Below are 22,256 nucleotides of genomic sequence, written 5' to 3'. Positions count from 1 at the left end.
ACCACAAGGGACCCGTATTCATTCGTTCCGAGACGAAAAGAAGCTGTTTTCAGTGCCAGCGGTTTTCCTACACCGTATTATGCACGGTAATGTGTTTTTGGTGTTTCCGTGTTTTTGCCCACCGTCTGTAAATGTGCCGCTGTGAGCAATGGTCTTCTACGAAATATCCTAGTCCAAATGTCCACTATATGCAGTTTACCTTTGAAATGTGCGCTCGGGCACATTGAAATGGAGTTATCTTCGCTGCTATCGTCAATACATGTCGGTTTTTGAACCCAATTGTCATCTAAGGGGCCTGACACTCGACCCCGGTCCCTGTCCGTTGTAATGTCTTTATATCGACTACCCTTACGCAGCGTTACATGGGTGCGAGTGACATACCATTTTTTGTAGATACCTTGGACAGTGCAAGGCGAAACTAACATTTTGTCCGGTGAGTTTACAGTGAAAAGGGGAATCATCCATACTGCAGTTTTCGTCTCAAACTTTGACGCCAAACGTCTCTAGTAAAAAGAAACGAACTTCGATGTGCTTCACGCGAGAAAATCGAGAGCTCTAGCTCTGAACAATTGAAAGAAGGGAAACTTACAGAGATGTGATACGAGTGCAAACAGTGATAGGCAGAGAAGAGATAAGAAAACAATCGCCGACACACATGACCTAATTCTACGTTCTAATTTGATAGCGACTAATTCCAAGCTACTTCGAAGTTCGCCTAATTAATCACTCAATTAGTGAGAAGAAGGAGGGAGGGTGCCGGTAGTGGTTTAGGCTCTTTTTTTTTTAATATTATGGGACTTAACTGCTAAGGTCATTAGTCCTTAAGCTTACACACTACTTAACCTAAATTATCCTAAGGACAAACACGCACACCCATGCCCGAGGGAGGACTCGAACCTCCGCCGTGACTGCAGAGGAGGGTGCGCTGTACGATACAGTATGAGTCTCAAGCTTACTATTCGATAGATTAAGATTTACAGAAATCGGACAAACAAATCACTGCCCCCTCCCCAGCTTATTCATAAGAAATGCCATCCAAAGAATACACTTCGATTTTGATAGGCTTTGAATATGTTTTAGTGTAGAGCAAAATAAAAAAGTGAATATTTTTTATACCTGCCTATACGGCTGTAGAAGGACTGAAACACTCACTTAAAAAAAACTGAGTTCAATACTGCTAACTTAATATCGTTGAAACGACGACAGATTAAAAAAAAATCAAATAAAAATACTTTGTTCCTAAAGTACTTTACGACGGTGCACCCAGATTCGTCGAAATAGCTATTTTTTTTTCGAGCTCCACACCCACTATTTGGTTTCTCATTTCGACATTTGACAATAACGAAATATATAGCATATTTAATGCCAAATTCAATCGTATATGATGGAGTGATGTTCCAAAAACGCATTTGTCAGAAATCAGCTAGATATATCGCTGTACGCGCGCCCGATATATATCGGCTTCAATGCCGTTGTCATGTTGGGCTGTTTAATAAGTATTTTCCGGTCAAATATAGTCTTAATGTATATTCTACATACACACATCAAGAAAAGTTTTACATCACGCCGGTTCCCAGAACTCCTGAAGATAGACGTTGACTGTGGGAATTGTATCACAGACACAGTCCCTTTGACTGTTCAGAGATGTCACTAAACCCGCCCTAAGATGTAAACAACCATGCATGACCAGCGCCTATTAGACGGAGGGCGTCGGACAGCCGATCAGTTCCAGTCATTCCACCAGGAAGGAGGTTCACGGCTCGTGTTGTCTGTATTTCAACCATGCCTAGCCGCTCAATACCGCGGTGCGATGGCGTCCGAATTGTTACTTTGTGCCAGGAAGGCCTCTAAACAAGGGAAGTATCCAGGCGTCTCGGAGTGAACCCAAGCGATGTTGTTCAGACATGGAAGAGATACAGAGAGGCAGGAACTGTCGATGACATGCCTCGCTCAGGCCGCCCAAGGGCTACTACTGCAGTGGATGACCGCTAACTCCAGATTATGGCTCGGGGGAACCCTGACAACAACACCACCATGTTGAATAATGCTTTTTGTGCACTCATAGGACGTCGTGTTACGACTCGAACTGTGCGCAATAGGCTGCATGATGCGCAGCTTCACTTCCGACGTCCATCTTTGCAACTATGACACCACGCAACGCGGTACAGATGGGCCCAGTAACATGCCGAATGGACCGTTCAGGATTGGCATCACTTTCTCTTCACCGATGAGTGTCGCATATGCCTTCAACTAATCGTCGGAGACGTGTTTGGAGACAACCCGGTCAGGCTGAACGCCTTAGACACACTGTCCAGCAAGTGTAGCAATGTGGAGGTTCCCTTCTGTTTTGGGGTGGCATTATGTGGGGCCGACATACGCCGCTGGTGGTCACGCAAGGCGCTGTAACGGCTGTACGATACGTGAATGCCATCTTCCGACCGATAGTGCAATCACATCGGCAGCATATTGGCGAGGCATTCGTCTTCATGGACAACAATTCGCGCCCCCCATCGTGCACATCTTGTGAGTGACTTCCTTCAGGATAACGACACTGCTCGACTAGAGTGGCGAGCATGTTCTCCGGACGTGAACCCTATCGAACATGCCTGGGATAGATTGAAAAGGGCTGTTTATGGACGTGACCCACCAACCACTCTGATGGATCTACGCCAAATCGCCGTTGAGTAGTGGGACAATCTGGACTAACAATGCCTTGAAGAACTTATGGATAGTATGCCACGACGAATACAGGCATGCATCAATGCAAGAAGACGTAATACTGGGTATTAGAGGTACGAGGTGTGTACGGCAATCTGAACCACCATCTCTGAAGGTCCCGCTGTATGGTGGTACAACATGCAATGTGTAGCTTTCATGAGCAGTAAAAAGGCCGGAAATGATGTTTACGTTGATCTCTATTCCAATTTTCTGTACCGGTTTCGGAACTCAAGTAATCGAGATGATGCAAAACGATTTTTGATATGTGTATATTGTTCTAGATATATATTTTTTCTTTTAATTTATCTTTTAATCTTGTATTTGTGTTTTCTTTGTCTAGTTTCCATATTTTTCCTCAAGTTGTAAAATTTTCAGATTTAATTGTTGTATATTTGAAATTTTCTGTACATTAGTTTTGTAACATTGTTGTCAATCTGTACAGTAATGTGGAAGTGCAGAGTTGTTTGGGACAAAAAATCTGAATGCACTTTAATATTGCACACCAAGCACAAAGGAGTTCGAAAAAAATGACGTTTTTGACACATCTGGATGCACTGTTATAACGTACATTAAGAACTATGGAAGCACCAAAAGAAATACCATAGCGATTCGTTTATTTTACTTGATGATTCTCTTTATTACAGCTAGTATACATTAGTCGTGTGTACGGCAATCTGAACCACCATCTCTGAAGGTGGTACTGTACATGAAATACATGATTCCGAATAAAAAAGGACAGTAGATAGTGTACACAAGTAGTAATAAATTACAATTTCATTTTATTCAAATGTTGTGTATCAGGGCTCGATGAGAACCAACAATAAAAGTGATTTTATGACTGACGCAAAAATTACTTTTCAATAAGGAAACAACGAACTTTTGTTAAATGATGAAAAGAATTGCAAGGAACTGTCAAAGTACTTCGAAGAGCTCCTCAATTGTTCAGAACCGACGCAGCAACTTGTGCCTCAGGAAGCTGTCGAAATAAACCACAATTCAGTACCTACGGACAAAGATGAAATCTTTAAACAAACCAAGAAACAAAAACAAGAAGCATCTGTAGAGAATGGAATTACACAGGAAATGCTTAAATCAGTCTCATCAAAAAAACGCTACAGGAAATTACGAAAATTATAAAAAGATTTGAGACACAGATAATACCCTAGAATATTGAAAATAATGTTAATTCACCCCTTACACAAAACAGTAAATGTTAATTCACCCCTTACACAAAACAGTAGACAGAATTGAGGTAAATATTTGCATAGGAATGTAATTACTAAAGTCATACACATCATTTATTTTTAAAAAGCTCACGAATCAGTTGATCGTGTCGTCATTACAAATTTTGAGAGAAAAAAGGTCTAAACAAGGAGATGAACTTCAACTACGTGCTTTAGAAAGTCATAACAGAGTGGCGCAATCAAAACTCTTAAGATTACCATCTAGTCACATTTTACAGAGCGAAAACAATTACAGGGATTGCCTTATTTTTGCAGATGACGTTAGGGTCTTGACTGATGACAACAGCCCAAGGAAATACTGAACTTTTAAAATAAATTGTAGAAAAAAAGTGGGTTTCATTGGAAAGGACAGAATATATCACTTAGAATAAACAAGCACCAAAATACATGGAAACGAATTATGGCAAAAGTTCCGATGCTTCAGAAACAGTAATAATTAAAAATGAGAATGAATAATTATAAGAAAAACCTTGGAGAAGGTGCAGAGGTGATCATTTTAAGTCAAGGAGCAACCAGGACAGAATTTCTCAGTGACACTAAAAAATGTCTAGTAAAATTTTACGGTCACGTCTAGTGAACGAAACCAAGTTGACATACTAAACAAACCGTTGAATTTCATGACAACGGGGTTAAAGCGAAAACAGATACTGTGTACTGAAATAAAGAATAAACTAAAATCGGCAGAGGTCACACAAGAATATTTTCAAGACAGGGATTTTTTTTATCTAAACCGTAAAAGACTACCGGGACAATACTGTCTGAAGCGTGGAAACAAGCTCACAGAAAAATAATAAAATAAATATGGGCACCGGCGAACGCTTAGCAACATTTGTAAATACTTTTCTCAGGCCTAAACGGTCTCACTCACACAAATAATAATAAAAATAATAATAATAATAATAATAATAGATGTTCGTAGCAGATACCACGAACATCCATAAAACAGCATTGAAAACTATGCGGAAAACAACCATTGTCGCTAAGTACTCTGTATATCCCTAATCGAACTCATTCGCAGCAATAACAACAAAGTTTGTGCCCTTGACGGTATACATTCTTATAGGGGAACATACGTTTCAAAAAAAAAGCGACACTATATTCCGTAAACAACGACTATGTTAGTCGAAACACATTTCCAAGTCTTGATAGTTCCGATGATTGACAGTTAACGGCTTTCAGAGTTTCCTAGATTTCAGTTTCTGGAAGTCTTTGATATAATCCGCTACTAGCAGAAACAAGAATTATTTGTTACGGCTTGACCTCCCAGACACTAAAGACACTGATTCTTACTTGAGAAATGGAAAGAGATGCTTTCATCGTGGCGATGAAAAATTCTTGCACCGCCAGGAAAAGCTACAACTGTTACAGTCACTATAAAAGATTCAAATGTGCAGAGTAGCTTTCATTTTGCGTAAGTGCATACGTTTCTCGTAGTATTCGGCACACCGGCGAATACGAATCTGGCCGGAGTCTAAAATAGAACTACCAGCGCGTGAAGAGAGGTGAAGGAGGGGGGGGGGGGGGGGGGGGAGGTCGCCAGTGCAGCCCTGACAGTGAAATAAATGACTGCCGCGTGGCACGCCGAATCAACCGCATTTGTCTCCAGCGACTCGAGTCCACAAGGGGCAGTCGAGCTTCTCAGTTCATGGCTTCTAGGGAGATTGCCTATAAAGAGATGGCCACAGCCAACTGCGTCGGCCCGTAGTATGGGGCTGATATTACCCCACGAAACGAAATGTGGACTCGCCCGTAGCGAGAACTAAGTCATGTGATGCAAATGTTCTAACAAGGGAACCTCCCCATCGCACCCCCCCTCAGATTTAGTTATAAGTTGGCACAGTGGATAGGCCTTGAAACAATCGAGAAAACAGGAAGAAGTTGTGTGGAACTATGAAAAAAATAAGCAAAATATACAAACTGAGTAGTCCATGCGCAACGCAACATCATCGATAGTGCGAGCTCAGGAGCGCTGCGGTCCCGTGGTTAGCGTGAGCTGCGGAACGGAAGGTCCTTGGTTCAAGTCTTCCCTCGAGTAAAAACTTTAATTTTTTTATTTTCAGACAATTATCAAAGTTCAGGCACTCACACATAATCAACTTCGCTCTCCAAAATTCCAGGACATGTTCAGATTTGCTTGGACATATGCAGTATTTGACGGTCTACACACGGAAAAATTTGGAAAACGTTAAAAACATATGTTTTGACAGAGCACAGGGAAAACTGTGCGACTGTGAAACTGTTGCATTCATTTGTTGCAGTTTATGTGACAAACTCTTATGTTTTCATCACTTTTTTGGGAGTGATTATCACATCCACAAGAAAACCTAAAGCAGGCAAGGTAGAAGAATCTTTTTACCCATTCGCCAAGTGTACAAGTTCGGTGGGTCGACAACATATTCCTGTCATGTGACGCACATGCCGTCACCAGCGTCGTATAGAATATATCAGACGTGTTTTTCTGTGGAGGAATCGGTGAACCTACGACCTTGCGATCAAATGTTTTCGGTTCCCATTGGAGAGGCACCACCTTTCGTCTACTAATCGCACGGTTTTGCGGTGCGGTCGCAAAACACAGACACTAATCTTATTACAGTGAACAGAGACGCCAATGAACGAACGGGCGGATCATAACTTTGCGAAAATAAAGAAAGTAAACTTTTCACTCGAAGGAAGACTTGAACCAAGGACCTCTCTTTCCGCAGCTGCTCACGCTAACCACGGGACCACGGCGCTCCTGATCTCACACTGTTCTTGATGTTGCCTATATTGTGCATGTACTACTCGGTTTGTATATTTTGCTTATTTTTTTCATAGTTCCGCACAACTTCTTCCTGTTTTCTCGATTGATCTGTGTTCAGTTTTTCAAGGCCTATCCACTGTGCCAACTAATAACTAAATCTGAGGGGGGGTGCGATGGGAAGGTTCCCATGTAAGCACTATGAGACTTAACATCTGAGGTCATCAGTCCCCTATACTTAGAACTACTTAAACCTAACTAACCTAAGGACATCACACATATCCATGCCCGAGGCGGGATTCGAACCTACAACCGTAAGCAGCAGCGCAGTGCCGGACTGAAGAGCCTAGAACCGCTCGGCCACAGCGGCTGGCTAAGTTACGTGACTAGCTAGGTACTGCTAAGTTCCAGTTCAGAATAGTTTGCGTTGATTCTTCGCAGTACAAGCAGGGAAAGTGATAACACGAAATGCCCATATGCGCAGCTGCGAAGGCCTGTTATTAGGGCTGGGATAACGATACTCGCGTTCGATCGAGATCCAGTTTTCCCGACACGCCACAGAGATCGACGCAGTATCGAGTGCTGCTCGAACAGTCACGTGATATATGAATCATGCGGCTCGAGTACAAACGCTCGCACAATTTAAATAACTGCCAAAAGAACTCTGCTTGAAATTTGACAGGTTATTGAAACGCACGTGGAAATGACTATAAATCGTAGCACCATACATGTTCCTGTCGTATTTTAACGAATTTACAATAAGAGTTATGATGCAGTATTAAATATATGAAAACCTAACGGCTGATGGTGAAAATATTACCAATAAAAAAAGCTAACGGCTAAAGGAGAAAATATTGTCATTAAAAATATTACTCGACTCCGAACACAATACAGTATTTTATATGGTTATTAGAGACTATAATAATTTACCAAGTGAGTTGCAAATGAGCATTTTGCTGCCTGTTCAAGTATTAGAATATCAGAACAACGTGTAAGAAAAGGTACCAGTTTTTAATTAGCTTTAAAACAACATGGTAACATTCAGATGAAATAAGAAAGAAAATTAGTTGGGAATTGAATGCCTGACAAACGAAATAGAGCATATTAAATTGACTGTAACTGTGATCTCGAGAATAAATAATAACGGCGACACCCGTTGCGAAGATAGTACGGACGTCACTAATCGCAGGACGACATAAAGTTGCAGAAGTAGGTTGCATCGTATTTTCATTTATTTATTAAAGGCCATGTTTACATATGAGCTGCGCTTTTTATGATACCGCAATACGTATTCCACTCTTACTTTTTATGATTAAAACCCATAATATATTAATAACTCTATGACACGCCGTAGAGAAAGTACAAGTAGAGGACGCTTGAAAGCTTGAACAAAGCCGAGATTTCGAACAGTTCGGGTAGTGCTCAAGCACAGCACTACTTCTTGTGAACTCATAAAATTTATTGACGAAGAAAAGGCAAAATAAGTGAGGTGCTTTACTAAAACTGACAGAACTACATTTAGTAAACGAAATGGTAAAAGTTGGCTAAGTGAGACGATTCTGTGTAATTTGCCAGACCACGCGTAACGACATGAATGGCTACTTCGTTTCGAATTAAATCGCGAAGGGTGCAAAGTATCGAATTTTTCTGTCAACAATTATTTCTCAGCACAACCTACGCTTCAAAACCCTTACAACCTTTTCAGACTGTTTCTGACCACCCTGTGAATGTCTCTGTATTTCTATCTTTTTAGCGATGGTTGCGGGACTCGGCTGTTCGATAGATGATGTCAAATTAAACGACTTTCAACCGTCAATTGTCAGCCTTATTTTATTGGGCAACCAGTTTCAGCGTTTTACTATGCCATTTTCAGGCCCGTTACCGACGCGCAGGAATAATCTACCCCGCTTGTGATCAAAACAGGGGCCAGCAACAATGGTATTAGTAGATATTTGTCGACAGGTGATGATTGAAGTGGTCACTGTAACAAATATCTTCTAATGCTGGCCCCTGTTATGATCAGGAGCGAGGTAGATTACTCCTGCACGTCGGTCGGGGGCCTGAAGATTCCGTAGTAAAACGCTGAAACTGGTTGCCCAATAAAATAATGCTGACTACTGACGGCTGAAAGGTTTTTAATTTGACATCATCCTGTGGATGTGTTGAGGCAATATAATTCACGGCGTGCAACTTACCAATGACATGTTTATCCAGTACTTAAAAAGCCACCCAGCAAACCTTACACCTAATTTCAAATCTTGTCGAAATTTTTTGCTCGCTGACGGATCCCCCAACGGAGAGGAAAAGAGTTTATCGCCTACTACATTTTCGCTATTCGTGCAACTTTATCATCAGGCAAGGCCTTTTTAATTTGTAACTTCTTTACAGCCAACTGTATTCGCAACACATTTTGCAGTTGTACCTGCAATATTACGAGCATAATCCCAAAAGTAAGGTCTGCTGTTTTTTTATTAGTACATAGACCTGTTTTTTTTTTCTACATTGGTTTACATCAGTTTACAGCTTGAACATTTTGCTGTTTTTCGACATAATCACCGTTTCTGTCGATGCATTTTTGTAGACGCTGTGACAGTTTTTGTATGCCCATGTCATACCAGCTCGCCGCCATGCTGTTCAGAAAGTTATGAACCTCGTCGTAGCTGAATCGCTTTGCGGCCAAATGTTCTTTTAACTAGGGAACAAGTGATAGTCACTGGGTGCCAAGTCAGAACTATAGGGTCGGTGGGTGATTATGTTCCACCGAAACTGCTGCAGGAGAGCAACGGTTTGTGAGCAATATGTGGGCGAGCGTTGTCATGGAGAATGTGTACGCCCTTGCTCAACATTCCTCTTCTCCGGTTCTGAATTGCCCGTTTGAGTTTTTTCAGGGTCTCACAGTACCTGTCAGCGTTAATTGTGGTTCAAATGGCTCTGAGCACTATGAGACTTAACAGCTGAGGCCATCAGTCCCCTAGAACTTAGAACTACTTAAACCTAACTAACCTAAGAACATCACACACATCCATGCCCGAGGCAGGATTCCAACCTGCGACCGTACCGGTCACCTCCGACGACGAGGTGAAAGAAGAGGTTCATAACTTTCTGAACAGCGTGGCGCCAAGCTGGTATGACATTGGCATACAAAAACTGCCACAGCGTCTACAAAAATGCATCGACATAAATGGTGATTATGTCGAAAAATAGCTAAATGTTCAAGCTGTAAACTGATGCAAACCATTGTAGAAATAAACAGGTCTATGTACTTATCAAAAAATAGGAGACCTTTCTGTTGGGATTACCCTCATATATCGTTGTAAGACACACAGTTCAAGAGATGTGACGTCAAGTCTTTAACAAATTCTCATTTGTAAAGTACTCAAGTTTGTAGCTTCTTTTACATGGTAGGACGATTCTGTAAAAAAATCAGGAGTTACTGGTAGTTGCGAAAAGACTCCAGCCTTATAATTAAAGCGACCAGTGATTCATTCAGGAATTCCATGGATTCAGATACGTTTTACTGTGAGTAAATGTTGTAGCAATGACTGTGTGCGAGAGGTGCAAAGTGCCTGTCGGTCTTATACTTTTGTCCCTGCAGGCATTGGCGTGTAGAAGTGTATCGTGTTACCACAGTCTTAACAGACACAGTCACGACGCTGCTGTTCATATTTGCTATACACCGCGAAATCACAGAGTGGTCAGTATCGCCTTGCCTGCTGCCGCTGAACCAGCTCCCTGCACGTGGCGAGGAGCTGCTATCCCCTTCATTTTAACTATGGACTTGCGCTTTTATCGCGCTATTTGTCTATAACTGGACGTGAATGATGGGGAGTGGCTGGAAGACAGTTACCTTTCCGCTATGACTCGTTAAAAAGGAATCTCCACTACCTGAGATACGTCTATAATTGACGCGAGACCGGTCGTGATTTTTAATAAAAAGTATTTTACAGGCTGTGCGGATCATTTCATTCAAAAGGATGTAATTCGATATGTACATTCAGCAACATATGTGGATGCTGTCTGCTAAATGTGATGCGAATAGAGTTAGTTTCGAGGAAGCAATAAATGTAAACATCATGCTGTGATGCCAGATGCCTGTTGCGAAAATGTAGTAAACGATAAAATTTTCCCTTTCATCATTTTTTGGGGGTTGCCAACCAGAAAATGTTTCGTAAAGGTTTGAAATTGTGTGAACTTTGTTGCAAATCACTAAGTGCTCTTGTCCTCAAACGCTGGGTGAATAAAATCTGGGTATACGCTCGTTGTAGGCCGCATTTCTTTTTCACCCCTACCTCGACGATATGAAGGTGGTTCTTACACCCGTATGATTCTTTCCAGACTGTAAGTGATATGCGTACTAAGTTTGGTTGAAATCGGTCCATTGATTGCCGGAGAGATGTGAAACATACATACTGTATATTTTTATAATAAGTATGAATGTCTTTTTGTCATGAGTCGATTGTGATTAAATATATGGTGCCCCTGACTTCGCTAAAGTTACCGATGAAAACTCCACAAAAATCCGTCTAGTAGTAGTGGAGATTAGGGTGTTCAAAGTTTTGGTAAAACTTTAAATCATGATTTTTTTTGCGCGATCCGCTTTTAATGAACAAAAAGGATTTACCGCGCTCCAACCTATGCTCGTTACGTGAGAAAAATCATGAAAATACGTCTACTACTTTTGGAGATTAGCGTGTTCGAGGACAGACAGACAGACACCACTGTTTTAAAAATTTGTTGTTAGTGTGGATACATTATCAAGGAGTCGTGAAATTGATCATGGAAGGTAGTGCCTATGTGTGCGAGCGGGAGTGTGGGGCGGGGTGTAAAAATTGCAGAGGGAGACCAAGGCGCGAATGCAGGTTCAAATGGATGTGTGTTGCAGTAGTTACGCAGAGACGAAGAGTCTTCCATTGGATAGTCCAGCGTGGAGCGGTGGATGTAACCAGTCTTCGGAATGAATACCATTAAAACACTCCGTTTGTTTGTATTCATCGTATCGCAATGTAGACGCACTATTCAGTCAGAAGAGGCGACGGTGGTGTAATGACTACTGTGCGCGCCAACGCCAAGTGTTAAAATGTAGTAAAATCAGGAAACAATGAGTTAATACGTCACCTTCGAGCTCAGGAACAGTCCTACGATTAACAGTGCTCACTAAATCAGCTTCAGTTTCTTACCTACTCAAGACATTAGTGATAATACGTAAGTTCGAAACAACGTTAACGATCGCAGTTACGTATGACTATCATTTTACTAATCTCAGTGAAACTGCTTCCCTTGTACACCGTCCAGTCACATTAACGTGACCACCTGTCAAAAGCCTCAATAACCACTTTTTGCAGTGCGGATCGCTGCGAGACGGTGCAGGGAGAGAGTCAGTGCGGTACAGCCCGGAGGAGGTGATCCCATAGATTCTCGACTGGATTTAAACCCGGGCAGTCTGGTGGCCAGGGGAGCACGGTAATCTCATGCTGGTGATCTACGAACCACGCACGTACACTGCGAGCTGTGTGACACGTTGCTAGATGCCATTGTGCCGAGAAAAAACAGCCGACCGGGGTGGACGAGCGGTTCTAGGCGCTACAGTCTGGAACCGCGCGACCGCTACGATCGCCGGTTCGAATCCTGCCTCGGGCATGGATGTGTGTGATGTCCTTAGTTTATTTAGGTTTAAGTAGTTCTAAGTTATAGGTGACTGATGACCTCAGAAGTCCCATAGTGCTCAGAGCCATTTGAACCATTCGAGAAAAAACAAACTGTATGTTCGGGTGGACGTGCTCCCCATGGGTAGATGCATGACTAAATCACTCAGGGAATTCCACGAAAACACTCCCCAGACCACAACTCTCCCACCTCGTTTGCTTTGAGATATTTCGCGCCGTATACAGCAACAGCTATCTGTCCGATGGAGCATAAAACTTGATTCATCTGAAAAGGCCACTTGGTCGCCACTCAGTGGGCGTCCAGTACAGTTTCGGCGTGCAAATTCCAGCCTTCGTCGCTGACGAACAGCAGTCAACATGGATGCATGAAGCACGCGCTGACTGCCTCTATGCAGCAACGTTCGCTGAACGATCGCTGCGGAGACACTGTTGGTAGCCTTTTGGTTCATCTGGGCGGTCGACTGTTCAGCTGTTGCACGTCTATTCATCTCTACAGCCGTTGCTCACCCCTGTCATCTATGGCCCGTGGTGCACCACAGTTTTCGGCAGCGCCCTCAGCGTTGCATTTACTCGACCCTGTGCACCACTGCGGGCTTCGATAGAGACAGGAGCTTTTAGGACAAATACGGTGACCAGCGCACTGGTGGAGGCTGGCGTCCCACCATCGCCGGTCAGACGTGCACCACTGCTCGCCCGTTACGTTTCACACATTCGTAGTTCTGCTGAGCATCCCAATTACCGTCTCCTTTTCCCGCCCGCTGCAGTCCATCTCCCGCATCGAAGGCCCAGGTCAGGGCTAACGATTGCGGTTCGCATGCGGTCCCTTCTCTCCGAACTGGAGTCCTTCCCTTTACCACCTGTACTCGCGGTCCGATCACGTACGCCTCCACGGTGTACGCCTCAGCCGCAGCTTCGTCTGGACCTTTCACGTGGCCCTAAGGACTCAGTTAACTCTGCGGCTCTCCACTGTCACTTCCTCTCGATTATTGGCGTGCTCCGCGGCTCTGAAGTGGTTTACACCGACGGCTCGATGGCTGTTGGTCACTTTGGCTATACGTGTGTTCGTGGAGGACATACTGAACAGCACTCATTGCCAGATGGCTGCAGTGTTTTCACTCTAGAGCTGGCGGCTATATCTCGTGCTCTTGAGCACATCCGCTCGTGCCCTGGCACATCATTTCTGCTGTGTACTGACTCACTGAGCAGCCTACAAGCTATCGACAACTGCTATCCTCGCCATCCTCTGGTAGAGTCCATCCAGGAGTCCATCTATGTCCTGGAAGGGTCCCGTCGTTCAGTGGTGTTTGTCTGGACCCCTGGATACGTCGGAATCCCAGGCAACGAACTTGCCGACAGGCTAGCCAAACAGGCGACGCGGAAACCGCTTCTGGAGATGGGCATCTCTGAAACTGACCCGCGTTCTGTCTTACGCCGCATGGTTTTCAGTTTTTGGGAGACAGAATGGCATAACAGTACGCACAACAAACTGCGTATCATTAAGGAAACGAGGAATGTGTGCAAACTGTGTATCATTAAGGAGACGAGGAATGTGTAGAAGTATGCCATGGGGTCCTCTCGCAGGGAATCAGTTGTCCTCTGCCAGCTCCGCATTGGCCATACATGGCTAACGCATGGTGACCTACTCCGTCGCCAGAACCCACCTCTGTGTCGCTGTGACTCCCAAATGACAGTCGTTCACCTCTTGCTGGACTGCCCACTTTTATCCGCTCTTCGGCCGACTTTTAACTTTCCCAGCTCCCTACCTTCGGTGTTGGGCGACGATGCCTCAGTAGCAGCTTTAGTTTTAAGTTTTAGCCATGAGAGTGGAATTTATACTTCTGTGTAGGTTTTAGCGCATGTCCTTTGTCCCTCTGTGTCCTCCACCCTAGTGCCTTTAGGGTGGAGGTTTTAATGTGTTGCAGAGTGGGTGGCTTTCCCTTTTTATTCTCATGGTTGGCCAGCCACTATAATCTGCTTTCTTGTTTTACTCTCTTCTGTTTCTAACTTCTTTTGTTTTATTGTCCTCTTTTGTTCCTTTTAGGGTTCGTTGCCTTTCCTTCGTTCTTGTGTTTTTCCTTTCTTTCCGTTTTATGTTATATGTGTCGTCCGTATTATTCCCACACTTGTGGCATTGTTTTATTAGGAACAAGGGACCGATGACCTTGTAATTTGGTTCCTTCCTCCCTCTTTTAAACCAACCAACCTGCACCACAGTTGCGTCGGCGTTGGCTTTCGATAGCGCTATTTTGCCGTGTGCGGTATGCTTTGACCATCCTTGGATCGAAAGCTAATGATCATGCCCTTTTGGACGTCTGACAAATCGCTCCGTTTCCGCATTACAACTTCAGTGTTATCCGCATCCCTCCGACACGCTTTATATACCCCCCACCGCTAGTGGTGCCACAGGGAGGGGTTATTGCGCGTTCACATCGAACATAGGCGTTGCTCATATTAATGTGAGTGGACCGTGTATCTTGAACCTGTAGACGTCTGTACTTGTAACGCACAGTTTAAGAATATTAAATGAAATTTCTCCAACTCTGATTACTTGGTTTTTACTAAGTGTTCAGAGTCCTGCCGCTGGCAGAGAACACGTGATTCCCAGTTTTTCTCCTAACGTCACAGTACAACTCAGGGAAACAAGACGTACTGTAATCGAATACTGCCTCTTGCAGGCGAAGAAAATCTCAAGTGAAGTGCTGCCGTGGTGAAAGACTGCGACCGTACAGGAGTGGCTGTCGTATTTCACTAGACACAAATCCGTTCTTTGAAGAAGAACAAAGTATGGACTATCAGACCAATTGTGTGATTGGATTGAAAATGATTTCAGGTGTGCCGCAGGGGAGTGTCGTAGGACCGTTGCTATTCACAATATACATAAATGACCTTGTGGACGACATCGGAAGTTCACTGAGGCTTTTTGCGGATGATACTGTGGTATATCAAGAGGTTGTAACAATGGAAAATTGTACTGAAATGCAGGAGGATCTGCAGCGAATTGACGCATGGTGCAGGGAATGGCAATTGAATCTCAATGTAGACAAGTGTAATGTGCTGCGAATACATAGAAAGAAAGATCCCTTATCATTTAGCTACAAAATAGCAGGTCAGCAACTGGAAGCAGTTAATTCCATAAATTATCTGGGAGTACGCATTAGGAGTGATTTAAAATGGAATGATCATATAAAGCTGATCGTCGGAAAAGCAGATGCCAGACTGAGATTCATTGGAAGAATCCTAAGGAAATACAATCCGAAAACAAAGGAAGTAGGTTAAAGTACGCTTGTTCGCCCACTGCTTGAATACTGCTCAGCAGTGTGGGATCCGTAGCAGATAGGGTTGATAGAAGAGAGAGAGAAGATCCAACGGAGAGCAGCGCGCTTCGTTACAGGATCATTTAGTAATCGCGAAAGCGTTACAGAGATGATAGATAAACTCCAGTGGAAGACTCTGCAGGAGAGACGCTCAGTAGCTCGGTACGGGCTTTTGTTGAAGTTTCGAGAACATACCTTCACCGAGGAGTCAAGCAGTGTATTGCTCCCTCCTACGTATATCTCGCGAAGAGACCATGAGGATAAAATCAGAGAGATGAGAGCCCACACAGAAGCATACCGACAATCCTTCTTTCCACGAACAATACGAGACTGGAATAGAAGGGAGAACCGATAGAGGTACTCAAGGTACCCTCCGCCACACACCGTCAGGTGGCTTGCGGAGTATGGATGTAGATGTAGATGAAACTAAATCTTTCACGCCTGACAACGTGTAGTTGAGCTTATTGACAGACTAACGTGGAGAAGAACTTTAATAAAATAAATGTAACACTGTCGTAGTGCCCTGTGTATGCTCTGTGTTTTCGCATCGTGAGTGAATGCGTGACGCGTGTGATTCCAAGCAGGATGTTGCAAGGGACATGATACTAGTATCGACGACGCAAAAGGATTAGTACGGCGCTCGTCTGCGTTGGATCCTCTCATTTACAAAGTGCCCAATTACCGCGTGGACGTCACCGGCAAGATGACCGAGCGTCCCTGTGACATGAAGTACGAATGCGTGTTCCGAGAGCTTACGAAACGTTACCTGCCTGCTTTCGCACTGGTGACGTCAATGCAGATAAATGCGTTTGTTTTTGATTGTACTGCCAGCTCGCGCGACCACATGGTGTTCATTTTCAGGAATATACTTTTTTCTGTCAGGCGGTTAATGTAGTGCTGCACGTCATCTCCATGAGATGCTCACCGTGGCCACAGGCGACAATTATAACGTACGGTTTATGTACAGTCTCATAATCTCCTCAAAATTACGTGAAATGTTTTAAAACTCCGTACGATTACAAAAGAGGAGAAAACATTAAACACTGAAACCGTTACGTGTGCTCATTTCAACTAGTTTTTTCTCAGTCCTAATGGAATTGCCAGGTACCACAACAGAAAACCATTACCAGAATGGAATTTAGTCCGCATGTTGCGCGCTTTATTCAAGCAAGCGGTTAAATGTAACAACAAAGACGGAGAAAAACGATATTTTGTGCCGTTAACACAGGCCAGCGATCAGATAACGTTTCTAATGCCAGTTGATTATTATTGTGGTTTTTAGCGAGGTAAACCCTAATATGGTAACAAAAAGCTGTATGATATACCATTATTATTACTATTCAGTTTACGGTCAGTATGTTAAAAACTATTTTTATTGACTTTAATGAGTTTTGTTTCACATGTTGTATGAAATTAATTATAACATTAAGTCGAAATTTTGGTGTGAGTGTTTGCGCTGGTTAGAATATGTCGTAACTACTATAACAAGCTCCTTAACTCTCCCTCCCTCTCTCTCTTTTTGCAAGAACCTCGTGAATCCGAATAAAACGTCTATTCTCCTTCTTCTTCTAAATTTCATAGACTAGGCATTGAGCCTCTTCCGGTTTAACAAATTGTTTGTCCGTCTCTTCTTAGGTGTTCCAACATCTCTTCTTCCTTCCGATTTGTAAGCTAACGTTGGCCTGTCCATTCTTTGTACGTATTCGTACCAGGTGTTGCGGTACTTGGTGTTCTGCTTTCAGCTGGCTCTACTTTTAGTTCTTGTCGCACTGTTAACTTTTTCGTGTGCTGCCTTCTTCAGTGCCGTTATGTTCTGATTAAAAATTCCGTTTCTGCACTTTGTAAAAAAAATGGCTCTGAGCACTGTGGGACTTAACAGCTATGGTCATCAGTCCCCTAGAACTTAGAACTACTTAAACCTAACTAGCCTAAGAACAGCACACAACACCCAGCCATCACGAGGCAGAGAAAATCCCTGACCCCGCCGGGAATCGAACCCGGGAACCCGGGCGTGGGAAACTAGAACGCTACCGCACGACCACGAGATGCGGGTGCACTTTGTATTTTACATAATATCCTTCTTGTGGATACCCGGCGTTCACTCCGAAAAAGTGCTCCTGGAAGAGCTACGTTTTCGAAAACAAATTTTAGTCTCTCGTCTGGTCTTATTTTTAAATACATTATGAATGATACCACGTATATTTGCTAATTTGGCCAATTTTGGAACTAGATCTTTATTATTGTGTAGGCCAGTTTGACATCCCAAATCCCTTTATCCACAATTATTTTGGATCAGACCGAATCTTTGTTTCAGAAAGCCATCACTTTAATCTTCGTTTTAGAAATCTCAGTTTCGCATTGTAAAAAAATCTGTTACCAGCTACATAAATCTAATTGCTCCTATTGAAACTGTTGTGTCTAGGCAAGACGGCCTAGACACAATGAGAGGAAGCCGAAAGGCATGCGCTTAAACTCACGCAGGCTGGCGTGAGGTCTGAAACAGGATACGTAATGAATGCTATAAAGAAAAGTACGTAGCTTCTGGAATACTAACTTTAATCCCTAATTGTAGAACATCGCTCTTGATGATACATGCTTCATAATATTAATTAGCAATTGAATACGGCGCCTTGCTAGGTCGTAGCAAATGTAGCTGAAGGCTATGCTAACTATCGTCTCGGCAAATGAGAGCGTATTTGTCAGTGTGGCGTCGCTAGCAAAGTCGGCTGTACAACTGGGCGAGTGCTAGTACGTCTCTCTAGACCTGCCGTGTGGTGGCGCTCGGTCTGCGATCACTGACAGTGGCGACACGCGGGTCCGACGTATACTACCGGACCGCGGCCGATTTAAAAGGCTACCACCCAGCAAGTGTGGTGTCTGTCGGTGACACCACAGAAACAAGAGTCTGGCAGCCATAACCAAAGATAAAGAATACTTCAAACGCCTCTTCGAGAAGTTTCCTGTTCTACCAGAAATAAAATTGAAAGGCACGTTTGTTGGACCTAATATCGAAAAATGATGTTCAATTCAAATTCTGATTAAAATGATTGAGTTAGATGCACGGTATCATGTACGGAGGCTGTTTCTAAATTCTTAATTAACAAAACAAACACAAATTAAATATCTGTTGCAGCCAGCTTTCTGAAAAAGTTAAGAAGTTAGGCTGCTTGACCCTCAAGATACACTCTTTGAAGTCATCTTGTTTTTTTTCTGTGATAGTTTGGGTAATGCCATGGAGAAACAACTGAACTGGCTGGATAACGCATTTAGAGGTAGGAGGAAGGTAATGGCGTTCCACGTTCACCAGAACCGTGCGCAGTATAGTTCTGTGTGGTTCAAACCAACCTTCGGGTTGAGAACAGCTTTACTTACATTATAAGTTTTGGTCATAACGCAAAATTAAATTACTTTTCACTCCCTTTACATGCATTTTGACAGTTTTCTGGTTTATAACTGTGTTTACATTGTGACAACACTATACGTACACGAGAGAAAAATCTGTGTTTTCAGTGCGCTAAAGACATAAGATTAAGTTGTTACACGACAAAAGATAACAACAGTTTTCGTGATCTCTGAAACCGCAGTCTAAAATGTTGAGTGTTGGGGCTTCTAAAAATGCTTGAGTGTGTCCAGCGGAAATATCTTCACTGCTAAACTCTCTCCGAGTCAACTGTATTAAGCCCTCTTAGCATGACAAACTTCCCACTTCACTGGACGATGAAGATGGACGTGTCCGGCGAGAAACATTGGGGAATAGACATTCTGCAGTGGTCGCTGGAAGGATGCAAGCGTGAAGGCCTAGAATGCTTCCTTGGCATTCTCTAGGACCTTCCATAGACTTTCCAAAATGGTTCAAATGGCTCTAAGCACTATGGTACTTAACAGCTGAGGTCATCAGTCCCATAAACTTAGAACTACTTAAACCTAACCAACCTGAGGACATCATACACATCCACGGCCGAGGCAGCGTTCGAATCTGCGGCCGTAGCAGCCGCGTGGTTCCGGACTGAAGCGCCTAGAACCGCTCGGCCACGGCGGCCGGCATAAACTTTCCAGTCACATTAATGTGACTTCTTTCGCAGTGAGGGCTGCTACGATACGTGCAGGAAGAGTGAATGACGTTCTAGAAGGTACTGACAGCGATATGGAGCCACGCCGAGTCCGGTGCTGTGGCCAGGTGCGCTGGGTTTCTCCGTTGAGGGGCCGTGGAGCTAACAGCGCCATCGAGGGCGCCCCAAAGTTCATGACTGGTGTTAAATTCGGGGAGTCTGGTGGCCAGGGGATTACGGGAAACCCATGCTGGTGCTCTTCGAATCACCCACGAACGCTGCGAGCTGTGTGATTTGTTACATTGTCCTGCTGGTAGATACCATAGTGTTGAGGAAAAACAAACTGCATGTAGGGGAGGACATGGTGCCCAAGGATAGATTCGTAGTATTGTTGATCCCTCGTCCCTCCAGAATAACGAGATCACCCAGGGAATGCCATTCCTCAGATCAAAACGCTCCCTCCTCCGGCCTGGATCTTTCCGATGATTGTTGCAGGGTGTTTGGTTTCTACATCTACATCCATACTCCGCAAGCCACCTGACGGTGTGTGGCGGAGGGTACCTTGAGTACCTCTATCGGTTCTCCCTTCTATTCCAGTCTCGTATTGTTCGTGGAAAGAAGGATTGTCGGTATGCCTCTGTGTGGGCTCTAATCTCTCTGATTTTATCCTCATGGTCTCTTCGCGAGATATACGTAGGAGGGAGCAATATACTGCTTGACTCCTCGGTGAAGGTGTGTTCTCGAAACTTCAACAAAAGCCCGCACCGAGCTACTGAGCGTCTCTCTTGCAGTGTCTTCCACTGCAGTTTATCTGTCATCTCCGTAACGCTTTCGCGATTACTAAATGATCCTGTAACGAAGCGCGCTGCTCTCCGTTGGATCTTCTCTATCTCTTCTATCAACCCTATCTGGTACGGATCCCACACTGCTGAGCAGTATTCAAGCAGTGGGCGAACAAGTGTACTGTAACCTACTTTCTTTGTTTTCGGACTGCATTTCCTTAGGATTCTTTCAATGAATCTGTCTGGCATCAGCTTTACTGACGATTAATTTTATTTGGTCATTCCATTTTAAATCACTCCTAATGCGTACTCCCACCCCTAACGCCTACTCCCAAATAATTTATGGAATTAACTGCTTCCAGTTGGTGATCTGCTATATTGTAGCTAAATGATAAGGGTCTTTCTTTCTATGTATTCGCAGCACATTACATTTGTCTACATTGATATTCAATTGACATTACCTGCACAATGCGTCAATTCGTTGCAGATCCTCCTGTATTTCAGTACAATTTTCCATTGTTACCACCTCTCAATATACAACAGCATCATCCGCAAAAAGCCTCAGTTAACTTCCAATGTTATCCACAAGGTCATTTATATATATTGTAAATAGCAACGGTCCTACGACACTACCCTGCGGCACACCTGAAATCACTCTTACTTCGGAAGACTTCTCTCCACTGAGAATGACATGCTGCGTTTTGTTATCTAGGAACTCTTCAATCCAATCACACAAATGGTCTGATGGTCCATATGCTCTTACTTTGTTCATTAAACGACTGTGGGGAACTGTATCGAACGCCTTGCAGAAGTCAAGAAAAACGACAGCTACCTTGCAACCCGTGTCTATGGCTATCTTGACTCTCGTGGACGAATAGCACGAGCTGGGTTTCACGCGATCGTCTTTTTCGAAACCCATGCTGATTCCTACAGAGTTAGATTTATAGTCTCCAGAAAAGTCATTAAACTCGAACATAATACGTGTTCCAAAATTCTACAACTGATCGACGTTAGAGATATAGGTCTATAGTTTTGCACATCTGTTGGACGTCCCTTCTTGAAAACGGGGATGACCTGTGCCCTTTTCCAATCCTTTGGAACGGTACACCGCTGCAAGAAGAGGAGCAAGTTCCTTCGAGTACTCTGTGTAAAATCGACCTGGTATCCCATCAGGTCCAGCGGCCTTTCCTCTTTTAACGATTTTAATTGTTTTTCTATCCCTCTGTCATCTATTTCGATATCTACCATCTTGTCTTCTGTGCGACAACCTAGAGAAGGAACTACAGACGTTTCATTCCGCACACGGAGAATAAAAAGTGATTCATCTGAAATGGCCACCTGTCATCACTCGGTGGACGTTCAGTTGCTGTATTGGTATGGAATTGCAGAATTCGTCGCCGATGAACGCAGTCAGCTTGGGTGCATGAACCAGGCGCCTTCTGCGGAGGCCCGTACACAGCAACGTTCGCTGAACGCTCGTTGAGGAGACAGTTCATAACCGCTTCGTTCATCTGGGCGGTTAGTTGCCCAATAGTTGCACGTACACATCTCCGCAGCCGTCGCCGTCGTCCGCCCTTGTCATCTACGACCCTTGGTTTGCCTCGGCACCGGTTTTGCGTAACGCCATGTCGGCGCGAATGATATATAGGGTGACTCAAAAAGAATACCACAACTTTAGGAATTTAAAACTCTGCAACGACAAAAGGCAGAGCTAAGCACTATCTGTCGGCGAATTAAGGGAGCTATAAA

Source organism: Schistocerca piceifrons, chromosome 6, assembly GCF_021461385.2.
Source record: "Schistocerca piceifrons isolate TAMUIC-IGC-003096 chromosome 6, iqSchPice1.1, whole genome shotgun sequence".
Classification (NCBI taxonomy): Eukaryota; Metazoa; Arthropoda; class Insecta; order Orthoptera; family Acrididae; genus Schistocerca; species Schistocerca piceifrons.
Note: the sequence above shows the minus strand (reverse complement) of the source record.